At 36.0% G+C, this 22512-nt stretch overlaps 1 protein-coding gene across 7 annotated transcripts in view; it reads left to right on the top strand.

The window, feature by feature from the left end:
- Positions 1-747: 747 nt before the first annotated feature.
- Ctnna2 (catenin alpha 2) overlaps positions 748-22512 on the top strand; it is a 1179603-nt gene continuing 1157838 nt past the window's right edge. For 4 of the 7 annotated variants that reach the window (XM_087201985.1, XM_087201975.1, XM_087201973.1 and 1 more), the window contains exon 1: positions 814-969. The gene's annotated coding sequence lies outside the window, so the exon portion shown is untranslated. Of the gene's footprint in view, positions 970-22512 lie in introns of all 7 variants that reach the window. The other 3 variants (XM_004844634.4, XM_087201964.1, XM_004844636.4) reach the window with 2 other exon arrangements.

Here is a 22512-nt window from a genome sequence, read left to right as displayed (position 1 = left end):
AAACTCGAGCACAAACGGCGATCTTAAACATCCTGGATATCTCAAATGCCTAAGTAGAGTGCCTGGTAAAATAAAGAGTCACAATGCCTTCCCATAGAGACAACATTCAACAAAAGCTGTTCAGTGTTCAAAAATTCCATTTGTTTTAACACTGTCATCCTCTTTCAAAGTCCAACCCCTCTCTCTTCAGGGCTTCAGGTCCCAACAAACCTCTCATGTCAGCCTCCACCAGTGCTGCACTCAGGCCCTGCCGTCCTAGACCTCCTCCTCCCACGTGTCAGCGCCCTGTGGAGCTGACCCTTCTTCCCACTCTGCTATCCCCCCTACCCCGCCCCTTACCAATTCTGCCTGCTCAAGAACCCGTTCCCTCCCCGCGGGCCTGGCAGCTCGCAGACATTCCCCTCCTGGTCCCCGCCCAAAGGGTAACGCGGTTGTCATGGACACTGCACCTGCGCCCTTCGGCGGGGCCCCTTCGCTGCCGTCCCCTCCCCCCACCTGCTGAGGGGAGCAGGCCGCGCGACCCTGGCTCCGCCCCGCCCCGGCCACCCCGCCCCGCCCTCTGGGGCGCTCCCCTGGCCGAGCGCGCCCGCGGCACACCCCTCCCCACCCCACATCTCCCTAGTCTTGCGGAGCCGGCAGGAACGCGGGGACGCGCGAGCCAGAGTGCGGCCGCGTCTGCGCACTGCGCGCCTCCCCTAGCGGCGATCCGGGCCGCTGCCGCTCGCGCTTGGGCAGGACGCGGGGCGGGCGGGGGGAGGGGGGAGGGGGGAGCGGCTTCGCTTCCAGCCCCGAGTGAGGCGGAGACCCGGGCGGGCGGGCGGAGCAGGCGGCACCGCACCTCGGCCAGAGGCGGCTGCAGCAGCTGCCCTCATCCCTGCCGCCGCCAGTCCAGTCCCTTCTGTGTTACCACTCCAGCTGCTGGAAGCGCTCGAGAAAGAGGAGGCGAGAAACTCCCACCGACCCGCAGAGGTGAGTCCCGGGCAGAGCATCCTCCCTCCCTCCCTACCTCCCTCCCATCCTCTCCATCCTCCCCTCCCTCCCGCTCCCCAGCCCTCCCTCCCCTCATCCTTCCCAACATCCCTCTCTCCTCTCCCCTCCTTTCACCCTTCCAGCCTTTCTTTCATCCCTTTCTTCCTCTCTCCCAGCTCCACTTCCTTCCCACCCGTTCTTTTCTTCCTTGTCTTCCTTTCAGCCACTCATCCTCAAGCTCAGCTCTGCATCCCTCTCCTCTTGTCTTCATCTCTTTCTCCCCTTTCTTCACCCCTTCCCCACCCAGTGGGAGGGTGGGAGCATCCCTTGCTTGCTACAACTGTCCGGATTCAGGGGCTCCCAGAAAATTGGGCACATATCCTGAGAGACACACTCTTGCACTGTGGATGCCCTGCAGGTCTCTAAATTACTAGGATTAGGGGTCAAGTTGTATAGAGTACTGGAAACTGGGAGGAGAAGAGGACCTGAGAAGAATCTATGAATCTGTACTGTATTAGGGTGGGGGTGGGGAGGGTTGTCACTTAGACGTGTTGCCAATAATCCCCCCCAGCAGTTTCTTTTTTTTCCCCCTCCTAGGAATTACATATTCCTAGTGTGTGTCACAGTAATTTAAAACCTAGCTTTCTCTGCTTTGATTGTCGTCTCCATGAGAAACCATAAGGAAAGAAGAGAGGAAGGGAACAAGAGAGAAAGAGGGGAGGGGAGAGAGAGGGTGGTGGCAAAGGAAACCTCTATTCTTTTGCCTTAGAGCTCTTTGGACTGACATTTTCAAACCACCCGCCTAATATTTGGCTTGGAATTGAACCTGTGTGTTCTTGGTCCTGTCACTACCTACATCAGAGGCAGAAACTCTAAACTTTAATGCTTGTGCACCACAGCATTATTTATGGAATGTTTTGCTCAGCATACGTACAAAAACATCAAAGTAGATTAGTTTCAGAAGATAGGAAGCAGAAGGTCAAAGCAATACACTTTTCTTCATCATGGGTTAACTTCTAAATGATAGTAATGGTTAGTCGCTGAGAAATGAGGCTACATTCCACAGGCTTATAAATATACTGTTTTGATAGCATTAGCTGCACTGTACCGTTTAACAGATACGTGTACTCCTTCTCATCCACCTGTTAGGGTTCTTGTAGATGTTTGAAGAAGAATATTCTGTGTGATTTTGTTTGAGATTTACATGCATGGAAAAGTTGAATTAGCTCTGGAGACCATAGTTAACAATTTACAATTTCAGTTGGCTTTATCACTTTCTTTCCATAAAAATGATGTATTTTACTTTGATTTCTTTAGCTAAACTAATCTGTAGGTATTAGTGGTAATGTGGCAGTTCTCCTTTTTGAAAGCATTGGTGCTGAAAAGTTTATTTATACATGGCAGGACAGCCATGCCAGTTTACTATATTTGTAATCACAGAAGTGTCCAACAGTGTAAATCTAAATAAAAAATGGATATTTAGAGGCCTATATGATTTACCCTACTTACCTGCTTCTAAAAAATAAATAAACCCCAAAACTCAATATCTACTAAATAGCTGAGTTTTATGTTTAAAGAGTGTGTGTAGAGGGACCAAAATTAAATTCATTGAAGTTACCAGTAAAAAAACTATAATGTGGAGCAAATTGTTGATTTTTCCTTTCATTTAAATTATATGCCAATAGTGCAAAATGTGCTTATGCATTTTATAGGCATTAAAAGTAGGAGTTGAGATGAAGAAAATTGCCTTCCTAAGTGATAGAGTGCAGATTTCATGAAGGGCCGATGCAGTTAATCATCTGAATCAGTGTTGGGGAAGTGTGTAATATTAGAAATGATGGAAACCGCCCTCCGACTCCCCATGATAAGAATGCAAATCCATTAATGGCTTGGCTGGCTCTTCAGCCATGTGGCAGAAGCTTGGTTGAATTATCAGTGAAAGTAACATCCTCATGCAGAACTGTGGTGAACCTTGTAGGTATTTGAATGCTTTACATTACTTAATAGTGAACTTGCAGATTGGGATGTTTTTGGTTCTTGGTGTTTCTTTCCCTGAAATATGAAGCTAGTGAAAAACTTTCATAGTAATTGTATATGAGCATATTAAGTTAGTTTTGTCTTAATTTACTTCTAAATGCCTTTCCACTATCATCCTGTTACTTTTTCTTTGTGGGGCTGCTAAGTGAAAGTGTGGGGAGAAGGCAGCCCCTCAGCCAGCTCTGCTTTTGCTTTGTTGCAGTTTTCCTGCACAGAGTGATGTGAGTGTCCCAGTTTTTAATACTGTGGTTGCCAAGGAAAGAAAGGTCCCATTTATCTGTCTTCTTTGTTGGTAAATATTTATCCACTTACTGAACACAAAGTTTCTAAGGAGACAGGAAATAAAATATTATTTGGATCACAACATTATTTTAAGAGAGATGAGTAAAATTAATAAAATATAAACTAAAAGAGGAACAAGTATGCTGGATAAGCAGCTTGCCACCCTGAACATTAAATCAGTACAGGTAAAGACTGACTTTCTCTGTATATTTTATTTCTAGAGGCTCCTTTTTTTAGTTGACTGGGCCTTTAAGAATGCACTGCACAATTAAATCCCCAATAGAACATCTTGTAGACCCTCCTTAGGAAATTCTTTGGATATATTCTTTCTACATTTCTCAATTCTAGACACCTGTACAGCATAGTATAAGGTATTGGAAAGAAGTAAAAAGAAGTGAAAGACACTCTTTTTGACCTCAGCCTGCAGTCTAGTTGAAGATAACAGGTATTTGCATGAGATTATATTTCACAGTGGCACAGAACAGGATCTTTGTACAGAGCTTTAGATGTGAGCCTAGACTTTACTGTTTAGGAGCTTTGTGCCCTTGTATACTATTTAAGTCTCTTTACTCATCTATAAAACAGGAATTTCTGTAGACTCTTGATTCATGGGTTTACAGGTTATATGTGTTTAGAACAGTACTTGGTACAAAGTGTATATTGCGTAAGCATTATTATAATTAAGAGAAAAGATTTTAAAATATTCCAAGATTGTGTATGATTATGGATTGGAAAGATGCATTAGCAAGTAAGTGTTAGAGGAAACCTGAAGAGGGCAGATGTCTGTGTGACTAGGAAAATATATCCTATAGTAGCACTGGGTCTTGTAAAGAGACTCTGGAAAGGATTTTATGCAGGCTGAATATCACACCTGGAACAAAAGCAGAGATCTAGGAGGAATTATGTTGTGCTAGGGAAACATGAGGAAAGCTACGTATTTAACTGGGATATTGGACATGCTAATGTATGTATTAAGAGATGTTAAACATAGAGCCAGAGTGAATATACATTCACTAAGTATAAGACAATTCATTGTAGTATAGGATCCATTTTATCACAAAAGATTCAGCATTCCAAGGGACTAGTTTTCATTTTTTTGTCACAGCAAATATTCCATCCCAAGACACAGAATCCAAGATGTGTGTCACCATGAGGACCCAGAGTATTCTTTGTATTTTTTTCTTTAAGCTGAGACAGCGGGAAAATTTGACATTTGATGAACAACCAATGTTTAATATTATATTTATTACAGCTTTTGTTTTGCGTTGCCACATGAATATTCCAGGACTATATCATCGTGAATATTAATCATATTTAGTTAATTTTGACATATATAAAGCCAGAAGCTGTTCGGGTAATTATATTTACAAGAGTTTTACTTTTTACTTCGGTGTTAACTTTATCTAGTTATCAAAGCCCTTTTTTAATGGTGTTCAGAATTACTAATGATTCCAAATATTATGCTTTTTCAGGTGTTTTACTGGGAGACTAACATGTGGTGATAATAGAGGGCCTGTTTAGGAATTTGCACTGAGCAAATTAAATATCCACTGAGAATGAGGTGGCAGATCTTCACAGAATAGACGTTTATACACCTTTGTAAAAAGGCTTGTTTCATGAACTAATTCAAAATAGTCATCCAACAGCATATATGATATGAATTGAATACTCATCCAAAAGTAGATTTCCAGAAAAATTTACCTTTGAGTTCAAAGTAGCAGTATTATAGTACCTATTATGTTTAATCTGTATTTTTAATAGGTAGACTCACTTTCATTGCTTTCCTCCATTAGTAAAAAGCTTTTCTGACATTTATTTTTGTAGCACTAATAATACACAGAATTGATCTTGTGAATATTATCTTGTTATTTTAGTCATAAATATGAATATATTTCCAAAAGTTAACACAGTATAAACTCTTACTGTTTTTCTTTACTATTTTGAGATCTTCATTGATATTCTGATGTTGTAAAGATTCTGGAGATCTAAAAAAAATTTTCAGATTTATCACTTCTAGTCAATTTTACGTTAAAGCACTAGTATTATTTGAAAAATTTTAATTATAAGTATTTTTATTTTCCTAATAAGGGAATTTTTATCTCAGAGCTGAAATCTAATTCAACTTCAAATATGCATTCTATACCTCTTCGAAATTATTTGTAACAAAGTATAAAAAAAACAAAGTTTTAGTCTCACTTTATAGAGCTTAATTTGTAGAGCTTCATTATTAAAATGGATATTGTTATTTATTGCTATTTAAAGGACTGATCCGTGAAGGCAACTGTTAGACCATTATTTTTCAGGTGTGAGGATAGCATGCATTAGCAAGAGTGAAAAAAACAATTAAATTCTCCATAAGTTAAGTTTGTGACCAAATGAGTTGGAATAAAGATGAGATGGAATGAATGAATGTTATTTCATCTGTTTGGCTGAAATTCTTACAACTGCCTGTTCAATTACAGGTTTTCTTCTTAGCTGCCATGTTAATACTGTCATTGTTTTAATTGTTTAGAAGTACCTTGAATGTGTAAATTTCAGTGAACAGTTTTTCAAAGTAAAATATGTAAAGTAAATATGTAAAGTAAAGTAAAATATGCAAAGTAAAAAATGTAAACTCATATGTTGAATTTTGCTGTGTATCTTGCTATTTTTCAACATCTGGCAGTTGTGTGTGCTTGGCTGTTTTGAGGGAGCCAAATAATGTCACCTTGGTGGGAGCTACTTGATTGAGACAGAGATATAAATGAAATAGTATCCTAACTTACTCCAGTCTTCCTAAATTAAATGGACATTTTGCAGGGATTGGGATAAAATAAAGAATTAAATATTATATGATCCTAAGAATGGTAGACCCATAGTAGAAGATTAATAGGAAGCTTTTGAGGCGTGCATGTTATAAAGTGGATTTATGCTGGTCATTTTATATCTATAGTAAACTGAAGATGTCAGTTTGTCCTTCTCCAGTCCACTTAGCAGCTACAATGACCCCCCAAAATGACCAAATGTGCTGGTGCTCCTCTCTTTTAATCCTGATGAGGGCTTGGTAAAAGTTCATTCTACCAAGTTCATCTTAAATTCATAGGCCTGAGGCAGCTGCTAAATGTCATTAGTCCATCTCTGCAAAAGAAGGTAGAAATGCTTTGTAACTACTTCAGAAACAGTTAATTCTCCCAGGTCATTCTGGGAATGGATATTCAATAATTTTCAAGAATTCACCCAATCATTCTGCTTCTTTAGGAATTGGTACCTACCACACAATAATTTCCCAAAGTATATTTTCCCCCCATCAAACAGAATTGGCATTAAGAAATATAAATTTAAATTATTGGGAAGAAACTTCGTCTCTTGCTTCAGTTTTGATTCTCATGTGTTTTTATCATATTGTCTGGCATGAATTCATTCAACAGGTATTTTTAAAATATCTGTTCTATGGAGGGCATTGGTTTGAGATGATAATTTTATGAACACACTAAACCCCAAATCTCGATTCTTCTTCCAGGTTTTCAATCAATTTTCCAGTGAGTTATACGACTAGACAAATCTTCACCTCTCCAAGCCTTATTTATTTGTATTTTAAGCAATTTGGATTAATGATGTATAGGTATCTAGTTATATAATTCTATAATTTTACATGTGACTTTGTCTTAAAATTTTAAGGTGTAATGATTCAGTTTTCACTGTGTCTTATTATTTTCTCTGGAAATACAAACTGCTATTACACACACATGCAAAAACTGCACCATCAGTGGAATAGCTTTCCCTTTCCAAATAAAATTTGAAATTTAAGTTCACAGCATCTTTGGGCCAAGGGAGAAGGAGATTTCTTCTTACCTCTCCATCCTTCTCTCTCTCACTTTCTTAAAATCCTTCTGCACTGGACATATAAGTTTGTTGCCAGCTCCATTTATGGGATGAACCCAGTGTGTCATTAGCTTGTTTGAAGCATGCTAAAATGTTTGAAAGACATGCGGATTTATGCATTTAGAAGAGGTAATTAAGAACTTACAAACACTTTAAGGTTAATATTTTTATCTCAAGCAGAGCAAGGCCTTATTTACCCTCTCAGGCCTATCCCAGAAGAGTGTGATCATTATTCTACTCCAGTACAGCTCCTTATTCCCATTTAATACTGATTTTGGGGGGGGCAGGGTTTTGATTGACAAAGTCTCACTATGTAGTTTAGGCTGGTCTTAAACTCACTGTGTAGACCAGGCTGGCCTCATACTCACAGCAATCTTCCCAACTCAGCCTCCTGAGTGCTGGGATTACAGGCATGAGCCACCATGCCTGGCTCTAATATTGTTTTAAATCAAATTTTTATGATGCATTTTGTATAAAATAAAACACATTCAATTTTATCTTGTTTATTGACTTTGTTGTATATTTTCAAACACTCTTATGTATACACAACTGTGATAAAGATTATGGTGTATTTCCACTTCCTTAAAATCTTCCTTGGGCCTAATCTGCTTTCTACTTCTATAGATTAGGTTTCTTGTTCTGGAAATTAATATAGTTAGAATCACAGAAGACACACTCATTTTTTTTTTCCTTCATTGAGCATAATGTTTTTGAGATTTGTTTGTGATTTTGAGTATATAAACATCTAAAAGACAATACAGGTGAAAATCTTTTTGATTTTGATTTAGGCAAAGATTTAATAGAACTAAAAAAGTACTAATAATAAAATTCAAAAGACTAGACATTAAATTTTGTGAATATTTTCTTAAAATGCTTTATGTTCAGAAGACACAAGATTTGCTAGTTGTTTGAATCTCTTTCTCAAAAATGACCTTATATACACTACATATAGGATTCTTGCAACTCAATATGTAAACAACACAAGTGCAAAATGAACAAAATATCTGAAGAAATATTTCAAACAAGTAGATATACAAATGTGCAATGTGCACATGAAAAGGTATTTAGCTCTTTTCTTCTCTGAAGTAATGAAATTTTAAAAACACAATGAGATTCCACTATGAACACTAGAATAGCTAAATTATAAAGACTGATTAACACCAAATTTTGAAGAGGTTTTGAAGCAACTGTAATATTCATACATTACAGAATGTAGTGTAATACTTTTGAGAACAGTTTGGCATTTCTCTTAATTTTAAAAGTGCTGTTATCATATGACCCAGAAATTTTGCTCCCAGGTGAAATGAAAACATGTATAAAAACTTTTACATGAAAATTAATAACAGCTTTACTCATAATAGCTTAAAATGGAAAACAACCCAAATATCTGCGAAATTCTCATTTTAAAAGTTACTCCTTCAAAATGGAAAGCACAGCTGTTGATTGTATGTGTGTGTGTGTGTGTGTGTGTGTGTATCTTTGTGTATTTAAGAAGCTTGCTATTTAAACAAGAAATGCAAAAGACGGAGGCTCCAAGTGTTGGATCTGGGCTTAGCTCCCACATTGCCATTGTCCTGGCTCTGCCCTCTGTGTGTGTTGACTTTATCCTCAACCAGTGGTATGCTGGCTGCTTTAGTTCCAAGCACACCATCAGGTAGTAGCAATGTTCCTTCTTGCAAAGTGGAGGAAAATTTGTCAGAAGTCTTTCTCCTTCCCCCACAGACTTCTCTTTTATCTTTCTGGTCAGCACTGGATCACTTGTTCATTCCCAGTTAAGTCAACACTGAAGGGAATGGGATTGCCATGAGGGATGAGCTTAGACTAGATCAGGATCCTCCATCTAGGGATGGAGTCTGCTTTCCTGGAAGCCCAAGGCTTAGTGGAGCAGGTGAAGGGAGAGATGAGAAGACTGGCAGTTTTGTGAAAAATAAGAAAATGGGAAATTAATGTTGTGAAAGTTTGTTATAGTTTGATTTAGAGGCCTGCCATGATGATCTTGTCTTAAAGGTAGAAGGTTGAAGCAGAAAGCTGAGAATGTAGTCACAGCTTGTCATTGTGGAGGTGTATGCAGAAGTAGGTGACAGAGGGTATCTTGGGACAGCAAGAAGGAATTTAGCCCACAGTATGAATTGCAGGGAGGGAATCTAGATCTAAAGGAACAATTGAAATTGGGGGAGCATGGAAATAGCAACCAACAGAGCCAAGCACTTTTGGGCTCATGGAGTTGGGACAGGAGTTGGCAGTAGCCTGGTATCCAGGCAGGAAAATTCGATTGCAGTTTGCTCATCTGTGAAATCAAGACCTCAGGCAAGAAGATTTTCATGTTTTGCTTGTTAAGGCAGAAGCCAAAACAGTAATTATTGTTCATTTTTTTCTTAAAGGTGTTCTTAACCACTTTAGAAACTGTGTCAAGAACAGGAGCCACACTTTCCTTTTTCCTACTCATCCCTTTTTAGGATCCTGAGCAACAACAGTTCTTTCATAAATGCTTGCTGATTGGATTAAGTCTCTGAAATTGTTCTGTCTTTGAACAAATCCTACAGATTTCGAGTCAAACAAATGTGACAGCTATCCATCAAATATTTTTTTACATGTTTTGAAAACCACTGTTTTCTTGTGGGGGAGGGTGTGTGCATGTGTATGTGTGTGCGTGTGTGTGTTTGGGGGCGAGAGGACAGTCCTGGATCCACACAGGAGTAAGTTACAGTTTCTGATCTCATAAGTGTCTTGTCCAGTATGGGCTTGTTCCTGAATAAATACCAGAACAGTTTAATGCTACACAGACTGCAATAGCGTGTAGGACAGTGGACTGACTCTGCAGTGACATAGATCAAAAATCCAGGCAAAGTCAGGATGAGAAAATTCACTGCCGCAGAGGATGGGAGTAAGAGTTTGGAGGAGAGGATGACGTTGTAGTAATGCCTTTTAACTCAGTCCGCCATTGGTCTGGGAACTAGGTCAGGGCTGACCCAGCAGGTCAGATGGGAATCAATGAGCATAGCAGTAGGAGAGTTGGAGAAATCACATCCAGGAGAACTAAAGCTTGGATGCTGATAACTGCTCAGTAAGCAGCTGAAAAACAGCCTGGAGTGAAGGGGAGAGGCTGGGAGTAGAGAAATATTTTAGCATTATCTGCATAGAAGTATCTCAAGAATTCCTAAAAGGGGATACTTTGTTTCAAAAGGAACAAGTCTGTTTAACAAGGTCATACTAAAAAATAACAAGAAGAAGAATGTGGAAAAGAAAAAAAAAAAACCACTGCAGTCCAACTATCCAATGAATGTTTGATCAATTTCTAGTTTCTTTTTCTTCCATGAGTATATCTAACTTTATCATACAATTGGGTCTTTGTAAAGTACATCTGAGATCACATAATTTTGTATTCTATTTTTCTAAATATATAAATATTTAAGTAATATATACAAGTAAATACACTTGTATTCAACTATTTCCTGTGGTATAAAAATTCTTCATTATTTTTTGTGTAACATTACATCTATTAAAATTTATGTTTTCAGTTTTTGGGTAACTACAGAGATAAGATATCTGGGTTGATATGTCTTCAAATATGAGGTGGCCATGAGCAAAAGATTGATTTTGAGGGCTCCGGATGACTGTTTTAAAGAGATAGGTGACCAAGGTCTTTGTAGCATTTATACACACAAAAAACATACTTACTTAAAAATTGACATGATGTTCTACACTTCATTTTCACTTCACATAGTTTACAAATATCACCATATAGGTACATGAAGATATATACCATTATTTGTTAATTGCTGCCTATTACTTTGTAGTTTGGTTGTACTTTGGTTTCATTAATCTTTATGTTTTCATCAGCATTCGATTTGTTCCTGCTGTTTTGCTATTTCAAACAAGACTGTAATGAACATCCTTATTACAGGTCTCTAGTTCACATGTATTAATGCATTTTTTGTAAAAGCTGGGCTGATAATTATTATTTTTGAATCATGAAGTAAGTGAGTTTAAGATTTAATCAGTTAATGCCAAATTGCTCTTCAAATGGTAGTACCATTTACACTCTACTAGCAGGAATGGAAGTGCATTTCCATATCTTTTTGCCAATAGATGATTTTAAACTTGTAAAACTTTACCAATGAATATATAAAAGAATCCCCCCTTTTATCAATTTATTTTCCTGATTTTGGAGAGATTGATTATCTTATCATTGGGTTTTTGGTCCTAAAGCTTAATGTTTGCCTGGACTGTGAAGATTATATTCATATTTTTGACCATGCTTTTTCCAGTGAGCTACTTACTTTATTTTAATTTATAGGAATTACATATATTCTTGGGTATAAAGACTTTTATTATTATTCCTAAACTGGTAGTGTACTTTTAAAACTACTCTAACATGTAGTATGTTGTTCTATCCAATGTATGATGCTTTTTTTTCCTGAATTTTCTCATCTATTTTTCTTTTTCTTTTTTTTCCCGGAAGAATGCAATAAACTGGTTACTAAATTTCTAGTACAACACTTTTGGTATTGTAACATATATTGTATGTAAGATAATTTTGAAAAAGAAGTAATAACTTTCTAATTCATAATCTTTTCATTTGTGTATCTTTACTTATTAACATCTTCCTTTGTTTGCATCATGTAGCATCATAAATAGCTTTTTTCATCGACAGAGGTTTTTCTTATTTTATGTCCTTTATTACTATCTTATGTGTAGCTTTTACTACTGTTGGAAAAGGAATTTTTTCTCTTACAATTTGTATTAGGTTTTTGAAAATATAAATTATTCCTTTTAATGTTTATATTTTTTTCTACTCATCTTGTTGAAATGCTTTATTGGTTCAAAACGTTTGTCCTTTTTTCTGTGTATTTTTTATCAATTTGTGTGACCTTTTTATATCTTAAGATATATGTTTCATAACATATATTAAGAAACATCTTCCAAATGCACACATACATATTTGTAAGGATTATTTCTATAAAAATGACAACATAGTACTCAGTTTTTTCATAGTTTCTTCTAATTTTAATTTGAAAAACATTTTTTCTTCTAACAGATTTAGTGTGAATGGGATATTCTTCATATCTGAAATACTGGGATCTAAGCATACCTTTTTTGTTTTTAAAAGTATTCTCTGTATTTGCCTCTTCCATAAGAACCCCAGTATATCAATATAGTAAATACTTGTATCTGTACACTTGTGAATTCCTCTTTGTAGTAAGCCCATTATATATCTAAATTTCATATATTTACTTCTGAATATTTGCTTGACACTTTCCTAGCCTTTTCTGAATATTTTATGTGACTCAAAGGCCTGGTAAATGTCTTTTCTAGGTGTTTGACTGTGTTGAGTAAACAGAGAGCTGATGATGGTGGTAATGTTTATGATATTAAATAATTTTCATGATATTAAGCTTTTAAAATTTATCTGGTTGGCTTTATTCTTCAGTATCTGATACTTTAAATATTATTTTGCTATCATTTGCATATTAAGTTTGCTATGCTATACAACACCTCCATCTTACATGCAGCATGTTGTGCTCTAGAAATGTGTGAGTGTTAACACAAGAGCCAGTTCAGCACCACTAAGATTTTATAGTTTCCAATTCTTGCCCAGAATTTAATTTATTGGCCCTAAGGCTTCTTTTTTCAAACTTGAGTGGAAGCTTAATTTTGGTATTATTTTTATAATCTTCTTTTATCATGGAATATGGTTATTTGAATGAAATACTTTCACTAGTTGGGCAGATTTGGAAAATAGGCTAGTTGCTTGAATTATAATTATTCATCTCATCCAAGCTTTATACATAATATCAATATAGATTAATCCCTAAGGAGTCCATCATGTTAAAGTTCTGTGATCTACACTAAGTATAGATTAATGATGTAATTTTTACTACTGAAAAATAGTCATATTTTGGTAGAATATTGAATGGAGATGTGAAATTAGTAGTGAGTGGCAAGTCATGGTTCATGGAATTACAAATACTTGTACTGATGTTGAATTACTGAATTTAATTTTAAAAGTATGGTTAACTATAGTAGTTCTGTCTCTCCCTGAAGAATTACCCCAATAAAGATGATTTAGAATAACACTAATATCATTAGTATGAACAAAACTATAATTTAGTAATGTATGGATATTTTCCACTCTAGATTATGTGAATACTTTGAAACAAGGCTATTTATCTGATAAAATTTGTTTTGATGACTGGCTGACTTTGGAAAGACAATTTTATTTGCTGTTGCTCTTATGAATAGATGACCTCTTAAATTCAGATGTATTTTATTACTGTTGCCTGTCTGAAGTTACAGAATTGTAGCTAATTCAAAAAAGTTAATATGTGAAATAATACTTTTTTTTTGGTACCAGGGATCGAACTCAGGATCTTGCACTTGCGAGGCAGGCGGTGGCAGCACTGAGCTAAATCCTTAGCTGTACTCTTTTGAATATAAATTTAAATATTTCATATCAAAATTAGAAATAAATGCGTGGGATTTTAAAATTTTACATCAGAGTGTTAACTGGATAAATTTTTTTTTACACATTTATTCAAGAAAATACAAATATTCAGTAATAAAAAGGTATCAAAGTCTTTGTGTACTAAAAAATATATTATTAAAAGAAATTAAAGGAAATTTAAATAAATAGAAAGATACTAATGCTTGCAAATGAGAAATCATTTTGTTAAGGAAGCAAATTGATGTGCAGATTCAAATTTCTTGCTTAAAAATTATAGCTGCCTTTTTTTTTTGCAGAAGTTGTCTTGCGCATCCTAGAATTCATATGTAAAGCAAAAATAGCCAAAATAGCATTTAAAAAAAAGAACAAAGTTGAAAGTTCCACACATCTCAGTTTCACAATTTACTGAAAAATACATTAATGAAGACCGTGTGGTACAAGTATAAGTGTAGACACATAGAGGTCTGTTGAACAGAATTGAACACTGAGAAATAAACACATATTTATGGTCAATTGACTTGTCAACAAGGCTGGCAAGACAATTCCGTGGGGGAAAGAGTTTTCTTTTTAATATATGGTGCTAAGACAACTGAATGTTTACATAAAAATGAATTTCAAGGGCCGGGGATTTAGCTCAGTGGTTCCGCCGCCTGCCTCTCAAGCGCAAGGACCCGAGTTCGATCCTTGGTACCAAAAAAAAACAAAACAAAAAAATGAATTTCGAACAATGCCTCAATATGAAAATTAACTCAAAATACATGATAGACCTAAGTAAAAGAGTTAACTGTAAAACTCTTAGAAGAAAATATAGATGTAAATCTTAGTGACTTCTGATTTGGTACTAGTTTCTTAAATGTGATACCCAAGGCACCAGATGCCTTAAAAGAAAAGAAATGTGTGTGTGTGTGTGTGTGTGTGTGTATCCAAGTTAAAAACTTTGGACATCCAAAGACATCCTCAAAATAGTGAGAAGACAACCTACAAAATTGGAAAATAAAACATTTACAAAGCATATCAATAAGAGCGTTGCCCAAATATGAGGGAGTAATAGAACTTAGTAATAAAAAGTTACTAAATAAACAATGGGAAAATGACCTGAATGGACATTTATACAAAGAAACTATACAAACAAAACATAATCCCATTAAGCAATGCTAAACATCATTAGTCATTACATGAATAGAAATAAACACAATGAATTATCAATTCACGCTCAGTAGACTGGTTCCAAAACAAACAAATAAACAAGAATGTCAATAACCAGTATTGATGAGAATGCAGAGAAATTGGAAGCCTCATACATTGCTAGTAGGAATATAAAATGGCTCAGTCACTTTGGTAAATAAGTTTGTTTCTCAAAAAGTAGATAGAGAGTTCCCTTATGACCTAACATTTCTACTCTAAAGTATTTCTGTAAAAGAGATGAAAATGTAGTCTACAAAAATCAAGTACACATATTTATAGCAGCATTATTCACTGAAAAAATTGTGGAAAAAACCTGATGTTTATCAATAAAAAATGGATGCATTAAATATGCTATATCCACACAAAGGAAAATGTTGAGCTATAAATAGGAATGAGTCTGCAAAAACTGGATAACCTTGAAAACATTCTGTTGAATGAAAGAAGGCAGGTACAAAATGTCACATATTATGTGATTTTTTTCGTATAAACTGTCCTGAATAGGCAAATCTAGACAGAAAGTAAACTAATAGTTGTCAGGGTGGAGGAAGGGAAGATTAGGGAGTGAATGACGCTGAACATAAGTTTTCTTTTTATGATAAAGAAAGTCCTGGAATTACATAGTTGTGGTTATACAAAATGGTAGTGCATATACAAAAAAAAAAAATCCTACACTGAATCACATAATTTAAATCTTTGAATATTATGGCACATAAATTATATCTCAAAAAATTTAAGGCAAATCAAGTAACTATTTGTGATTTTATTTGTTTCTTAATTTGGAAAGTGCAAATTATATCTTGTTATAATTTTGAAACATATATTTTTTCCACAAGAGATGACTTTAAAGCCAAAGCACCTTGTAGAGTAGAATTGTACTGTTAATATAATCATAAAAATGAATATTTCACTTTGAAAATGGTATTATTATGCTCACATCTAGGCATAATGTAGCTGAAAAGACATTTTTTTATTGCTTTTCTTATGTAAGGTGGGAAAGACTGATCCACAAACAAATGGGTAAAGAACATAGAATAGATGTATATTCAAAGGATAGATAGCAATGATGGAGTGTTTAAGTTTAAATGTTATTAGAAACAAGTCAAAAGATTCAAATTTGAATGAAATCTTAATCAAGTTTTCTACACAAACAATTTAGTAAATCACATACCAGGTGGAGAAATAAGCATGAAGATAAGGCTTTCTCTGTAAATTTAGAGATCAGCAAATACTGCAGTTGCCAGAGTGCTTGAAGAGAGATGGGAACATGGAGGTGAGAGCATAGATAAAACAGGACTGATCATAGAGAAGTGAGAGGACAGAGTAACTGTGTGAATGTGAGATTCAGGACAAAGGCAAAGACAAGGGTCGCTCTCAGTAGTTTCACTTGTCTTATTACTTTGAAGCAGAGTTGGGAATAAGTGGATGCTTGGTTTTGATGATAGTAGGTATGCAGCATTTACAGGATTACCATATGGAAGTCTTCAGTATATATCCATGAATGAAGTCTGGATTTCTGAATTGCCAGTATTCAAATTAGAAATTGTGGATCAAAGATGGAGGTGATATTTAAAGTCATGGAAGCAGATAAAGTGGCCCATAAGGTGACAGAAAGCCGTATGAGAGGAATGGTGTCTGCATCCTGGGGAATCCCAACTTCTGAGAGTTAGAGAGTGAAAACAATGTGATGGGATGGAAAAAGGAATCATATATTTACCATGGAAGTCAAGGAAATCAGCAAAGTGAAAAAAAAGTACTTAGAAGAGAAAGAAATGTAACTCTAAGCTCTCGGTTCACAGTTTTATCCAGAACATACAGAAGCAATGAAAGGCAGATTATAAAATCAACTGTCGCATCTATTCTTTGCTTGCACCCACGAGGTCTCTGTGTTTTAACAGCCAATAGTCAAAGAAGGGGTTGTAAATGCCACAGCAGATGATGTGGACTGAAACTGGAGGCTCTTCTGGGCCATAACTGCAGGATTGCAGCAGTCATGCCATCTGAGCTTAGGTACGACTAGCGCTCAGCTGGGGATGAGCAGAGACAGTGGGAGGTAGACAGACCCACAGCTAAGCAGTGGTCTCATGATCCACTCCCTGTCTGGTTGGAAGGGCTTCTCTGGTAAGAGGTTAGGTTTGTTTTTTGCTTCTTCCTGGTCTCTGATATTAAAGCGAGTGGAATTTTCCTTCTAGGTCCATACTTCATCTTACTACACTAATCGATTAATGGCATAGGAAACATTTTACAAACGAAGCTTGCTAAACTAAGCTGTATCTCTTGTGGGCTTAGTGGTCTGTGCAAGATGTGTTTTCATGAAAAGAAAAAAAGGCTATATCCCTTGTTAACAGTACGTCCCACATCTCAGGGGGGAAAAAAGGTGTTTTAGTAATACTGTCCACACCACTAGCAGAAATAGTTTATCAATAAAGAGGATACATGTTTGGGGGCAGAATGTTATGGTTTAAATCTAAAATGTCCCCTGAAAGTCTTCCGTGTTTGGAGATGGGGCCTGGTCAGAAGGGGTGGGTCTATGAGGGTGTGACCTGGAAGGGTGGATTCTTGTTCCTGTCTCCTCCTGTCTCTCCTTGGTTCCTGGCTGCCATGAAGTGAGCAGCTTTCCTCTGCCAGGCCCTTCTACAATGATGTTTCTGCCTTGGAACCAGCTGACTGTGGACTTTAACTGAGAGCCAAAATAAACCTCTCTTTCTTCAGTTGTGGATGGATGTCAGGTACTTGGTCCCAAGACAGAAAAGTTATGAATACATGTTTGTTTTTGCTTAATTCTCATTTCTGATATTTAAAACAGCAGAATTTTCCTTCTAGCTATACTTCATCTTACTACACTAGTTGATTATTGGCATGGGGAACATTTTAAAGATGAATCGTGTTAACCTAAACTCTAACTCTTGTGGGTTTAGTGGTCTGTGCAATATATGCTTTCAGGAAAAGAAAAAAACCATTATCTCTTGTTAACAGCATACTCCAAATGTCCAGCAAAAATAAAGGTATTTTATGACACTGTCTATACTACTAACAGAAATAGATTAACAGTAAAGAAGAAAAATATCTTTAGTGAATTATTTCTAGTTTCACATTGTTGGTCTGTGCACAATCTGAGTTTCAAGAAGTGGAAAAGGGAAAGGCGGAGGCCCTATTAGTTATTGATGCTCCTCAGCATTGCCTAATGTGAGAAGAAGAAAGAATTTCCTAAGATAAGACTCCTTTCTAGGGAAGAAAGGATGCTGCTGTTCAGAGATCAGAGAAGGTGAAGACTAATGAGAGGCCTTTGGATTTGTTAAGTGAAAAATGAAACCTATGTTGATTTTCCCAAAGTCTTGTCGGTTAAATGGTCAGCTCAGAAATCTGATATTGTTGAAATGAGACGTGACTATCAAGAGAAATGTTAAAGGGTATGTGTTTCTAAAATTGTCTGGTACACTTAGATGCTAAAAGGCAAGAAATGACTTGCTAAAATAGCAAGAATGATTTAGCTATTTTGCTTTGTTTTAAGTAGTGCAGGTTAGCAAAGTAAAACACTAGAGTTATTTGGTGAATTCACTTTCTAGAGTAGCTTGAAAGGAGTAAGTTTTAGAGCTTTCTCACTTTTATTTGTATAATTTATATTCTTCTTAATTATTGCAAAGCCCACTATGTTATTTAGGTTTCAGCTACTGTGACAAAATTCCTGAGATAATCCACTTAAAAGGAGGAAAGTTGTATTTTGACTCCTGGTTTCAGTCCATGTCATTTGGCCTTGCAGTTTTGGGCTTGTGCTGGCACAGTACATCATGATGGGAATCCATGGTGGAGAAGACCTGTGCATCTTATGGTGACTAGGAAGCAAACATAGAAGTAAAAGGGAAACATAAAGGGCCCCAGGTCCCAATACTCCCTTTAAGGTCTTGACCCAGTGATGTTCTCTCACTATACCACACCATTTAAAGTGCCTACCACCTCTCAGGAGAGCTACAGGCTGGTGACCATGCCTTCATCACATGGGGCTCTGAAAATCTTTCAAGATCCAAACTGTAGCACCTACATTCGACAAAATTTGATGGAAGGGAGGAAAGAATATGTCAGTTATGTCTCACTTTAGATAACAGTTGGGGTGCTGATATCTAGTTTTGTAATCATGACCACCTTTTATAAATTACAGCCCCGAGGGAAGTTATGGTTTAATGAAACTGTTTTGGAAAGTAAATGCTGCCACAATTTTTATTTATTAGTAAATAGATATTTTCATATATCTTGCTTGAGGAAAAGAATAAATGACTTACATATGTTCCTTTTCCATTCTTTCATTTCTCTCATGTACAACAAATCAATTTATAAGCATTAAAATGCGAGACAGGTTAAGTTGTCAATTCTTACTTTGAATAAAAGTGTTGAAAGCATGGGGAGTTTGTCCTTAGACATGAACATCAAACTTTGTTTCCGAGCTTCAGAAATAATCAAATGGTATGGTTTTGCATTTATATACCTACTAATTAGGAAATTAAATGATATTTCCATAGCAACAGAAACAATCTCCTTGAATGCTTGTTTTGTGCCTGCAATAATACACAGCAGGATATATAGGAACAGTAGCCTTAAGGTCCAAAATAGCAAGGCGGATAAGTATAGATACATAAGTATGCCCACAAGCATGTTATTGGATTTGTAAAGATGACATAGCAGCTAAAATCATATTAGTAGGTATTTAAAAATTAAATATGAAATGAAAAATGATATTGAGAAAGCTGAAAGAAGTTTACCTGAAATCTATCATATACATTGGTTTTAGTAAATGACTTCTCCAGGATCAAAAATTCTATTGCCATGTCTGATATGCTTTAAGATGCTAAACTGAACAATTTCTCTTCTACTTCTTTGAAACTAATAGGGTTAGTGGATAAACTAATGTTACCCTTTTAACCTACTTGGTCTCAGGAAATAAAATTATAGATGCAATCTCAATCCCTGAGGATTAATTAATTCTGCCTTGTGCATTAAGGATGTGTATTTATTAGTGCTTGAATAAGTTTTTTGGAGCCTTTCTGACCCCACTGAGTTTAGGATGGTTGGAAGGAGTATTCACTTGTCTTACTTCCTTCTGACGAAGTCCTGAATGTGTGTTATGAGGTAGCTCTAGTGTGATGGAATTAAACTTTAAAGATGATTGTAGATGGATTTGTTGAATGTGCTTCAATACTTTTAAAATTTCCTTCGTCACCTTCTGGTTAACTAATTGAATTTTCTTTCACTATCATTGGCTATTCTTGACATACAAACTTTTGAAACTCCCTTTTCTTGCTGGATTTTGATAACATGTTTTTGAACTATCTGAAAACTTCCAAGTTGCTTCTGAATTTTGTACTATCCTTCTGTCACAGAATTTAATCTTCTGCCTGCCTCTGCCTCTGTTCCTGAATGCCATTCTCTAATGTTCCATCTCCTAATCTTGATGCAGTTACATCAGATTAATTTTTCATATTTCTAATCTTTCTTGCTGAGAAAAAATCAGTGTGTGTGGCTATTGAATTAAATCAAAATGTCTTATTCTATATCACTCAGGATACCCATATTCCAAACTCAAGGTCATATTCCAACAAAAAGTATTCTCATGGTCTCCTAAGAGAACTCACTTCAAAAAAAATTCTCATGATCTCCTAAGAGTAGTGAACCACTGCTCTCAAAACGTGCCCCTTTTTCTCTTTCATTGGTATCGTGAACTCATTTTCTGCTGTCAATCTAGGAAACTTTCCATGTCTTCTTCAAGGGCATCCATGTGTAGCCTGTGTAGCTGCCTCCTTGACGCATCTGTGTCTGATCCTGTATGAAGATTCTACCTCATTGTGCCTTGACTTCTTTGTATCCAAGCGAGATTATTCCTTATCTTGGAGTTATTGCTGTATTAATAAATACAAACAGGACTAAGCTTTATTCATATAACTGTCCCTTATAGTATGTAGCACAAAATTTAAATATGAGTAATTCAGTAAACTTACTCAATTTAAATACCTTAATGCTTTTAAAACATAAAGTGAATGCGAGTTTATATACCTTTTGGTGTGTATGAAAATACCAATTTTATGATGATGAAAAGTATATTAAAACAATTATTCTTTGAGAATGAAAAAAATCTGACTTTCCATGAGTTATTATATTCTGTAGTCTTGCATAACTTTTCTCATATCCTAAGGTTACATATTATCAACCAGAGTATATAAAATTTGGCAATTAGACTCTCAGTTCTGAGAGACAGAAGTGAACCTTAAACTAATTAAAACAGCAGTAATGCATATATTTCTAATAGATTCTGAGGCCTAGTGGAGCACATATAATGTATCTTCTGTGACGTGTTAGTTCTAAGTAATGCTTCATCACAACAAGTTCTGCACACAAGCAAATTTGAGAAATGACCTTTTTTTTTTCTAAAATAGCATCTGAGCATTCCTACCATTTGACATGTAAACAGAGTCCCAAAGCAAACAAAACACAAAGCCATATTCAAACACTGTATTTCCAGATGTCCTATACTGATTTGGCCACAAGACTCCTTCCAGTCTTCCCTCTCCCTGCTCATCCCTCCTGGAATATCTCAAACTCCACAGAATACACACACAAAAAATTCTGAGCTAACACCTTTATAAAGCTCTCTTCTATTTTTTTTTTTTTTGCACAAGTAGTGTTATAACCATGAAAATTTTTTTCTGAGCAGAGTAATTTTATCCCTATTGTTGTGACATTTCTGTGTTTCCATTCAGGAAGGTCCATGCTTATTTTCAACATGGTTTTAACCATGGAATACATGTGTTTCTGTTATTTTAAAAAATTATTATTTTTAATTGTTTACATTTTATAACTATCACTTAAGGACGACCTATTTTTATATTTTTAAATAATTAGATTATATCTGACTTTTATTTGTAAACAATTTAGAAGTGAATGCTTTTGGCACATTATTTTTTACTTAAAAATGAGCATAAAAATTGAAGAGTGTAGATACCAAATTGAAATCTGTACTGTTTATGGCTGTGTTGTTTCATATAACTCTCAACATCAGTTAATAGGACTTCCAGTAGTATTTAATTATATTGAATTTCTCCACTGTCATGCTAATGACAAATGTTCTTTTAAATTTAGCTAATATGAAATGGAAACATAATTTTTTTCAGTAAGCCTCATAGAGCTGATATAGATGAAAATTAGTTGGTTATAAAAACAGTAAAATGGTTTATATTTGTAAGTATCTTTAGTTGTTCTTTTTTTTCCCAATACTGGGGATTGATTGTACTCAGGGTCTATTCATTGAACTACATCCCTGGGATTTTAATGTTTTATTTGGCAATGTGGTCTGGCTCTGTTGTCCAGATGAGATCAGAACTTGCATTCTTCAGCCTCAGCCTCCCAAAGTGCTGGAATATGGGCGTGTGCCGTGGTGTCCCACTAACTTTTGTTATTCCTTTTTTTTGGTACTGGGGATAGAACTCAGGTCCTTCCACTTGGGAGGCAGGTGCCAGAACCACTGAGCTACATCCCCAGCCCACCTTTTGTTATTCTTACACCATTATTATTTTCATACAAACATATCTGTTTTAATTTGGATAGTGCTTTTCATCCTGAATTTTTTTTTTCCTTCAAGTTTATTGGTACATTTTAGGTATACAATACAGTTACATTCATCATTGGAAAACTGGTACCTTTACATGATGTATCTTGCTCTTATTTTTCTCCTTTCCACTGCCCTCCCTTCA

Source organism: Heterocephalus glaber, unplaced genomic scaffold, assembly GCF_053883595.1.
Source record: "Heterocephalus glaber isolate CG9 unplaced genomic scaffold, H.glaber_assembly_v1.0 deba00000470, whole genome shotgun sequence".
Taxonomy (NCBI): Eukaryota; Metazoa; Chordata; class Mammalia; order Rodentia; family Bathyergidae; genus Heterocephalus; species Heterocephalus glaber.
This window is presented reverse-complemented; position numbering and strand designations above follow the sequence as displayed.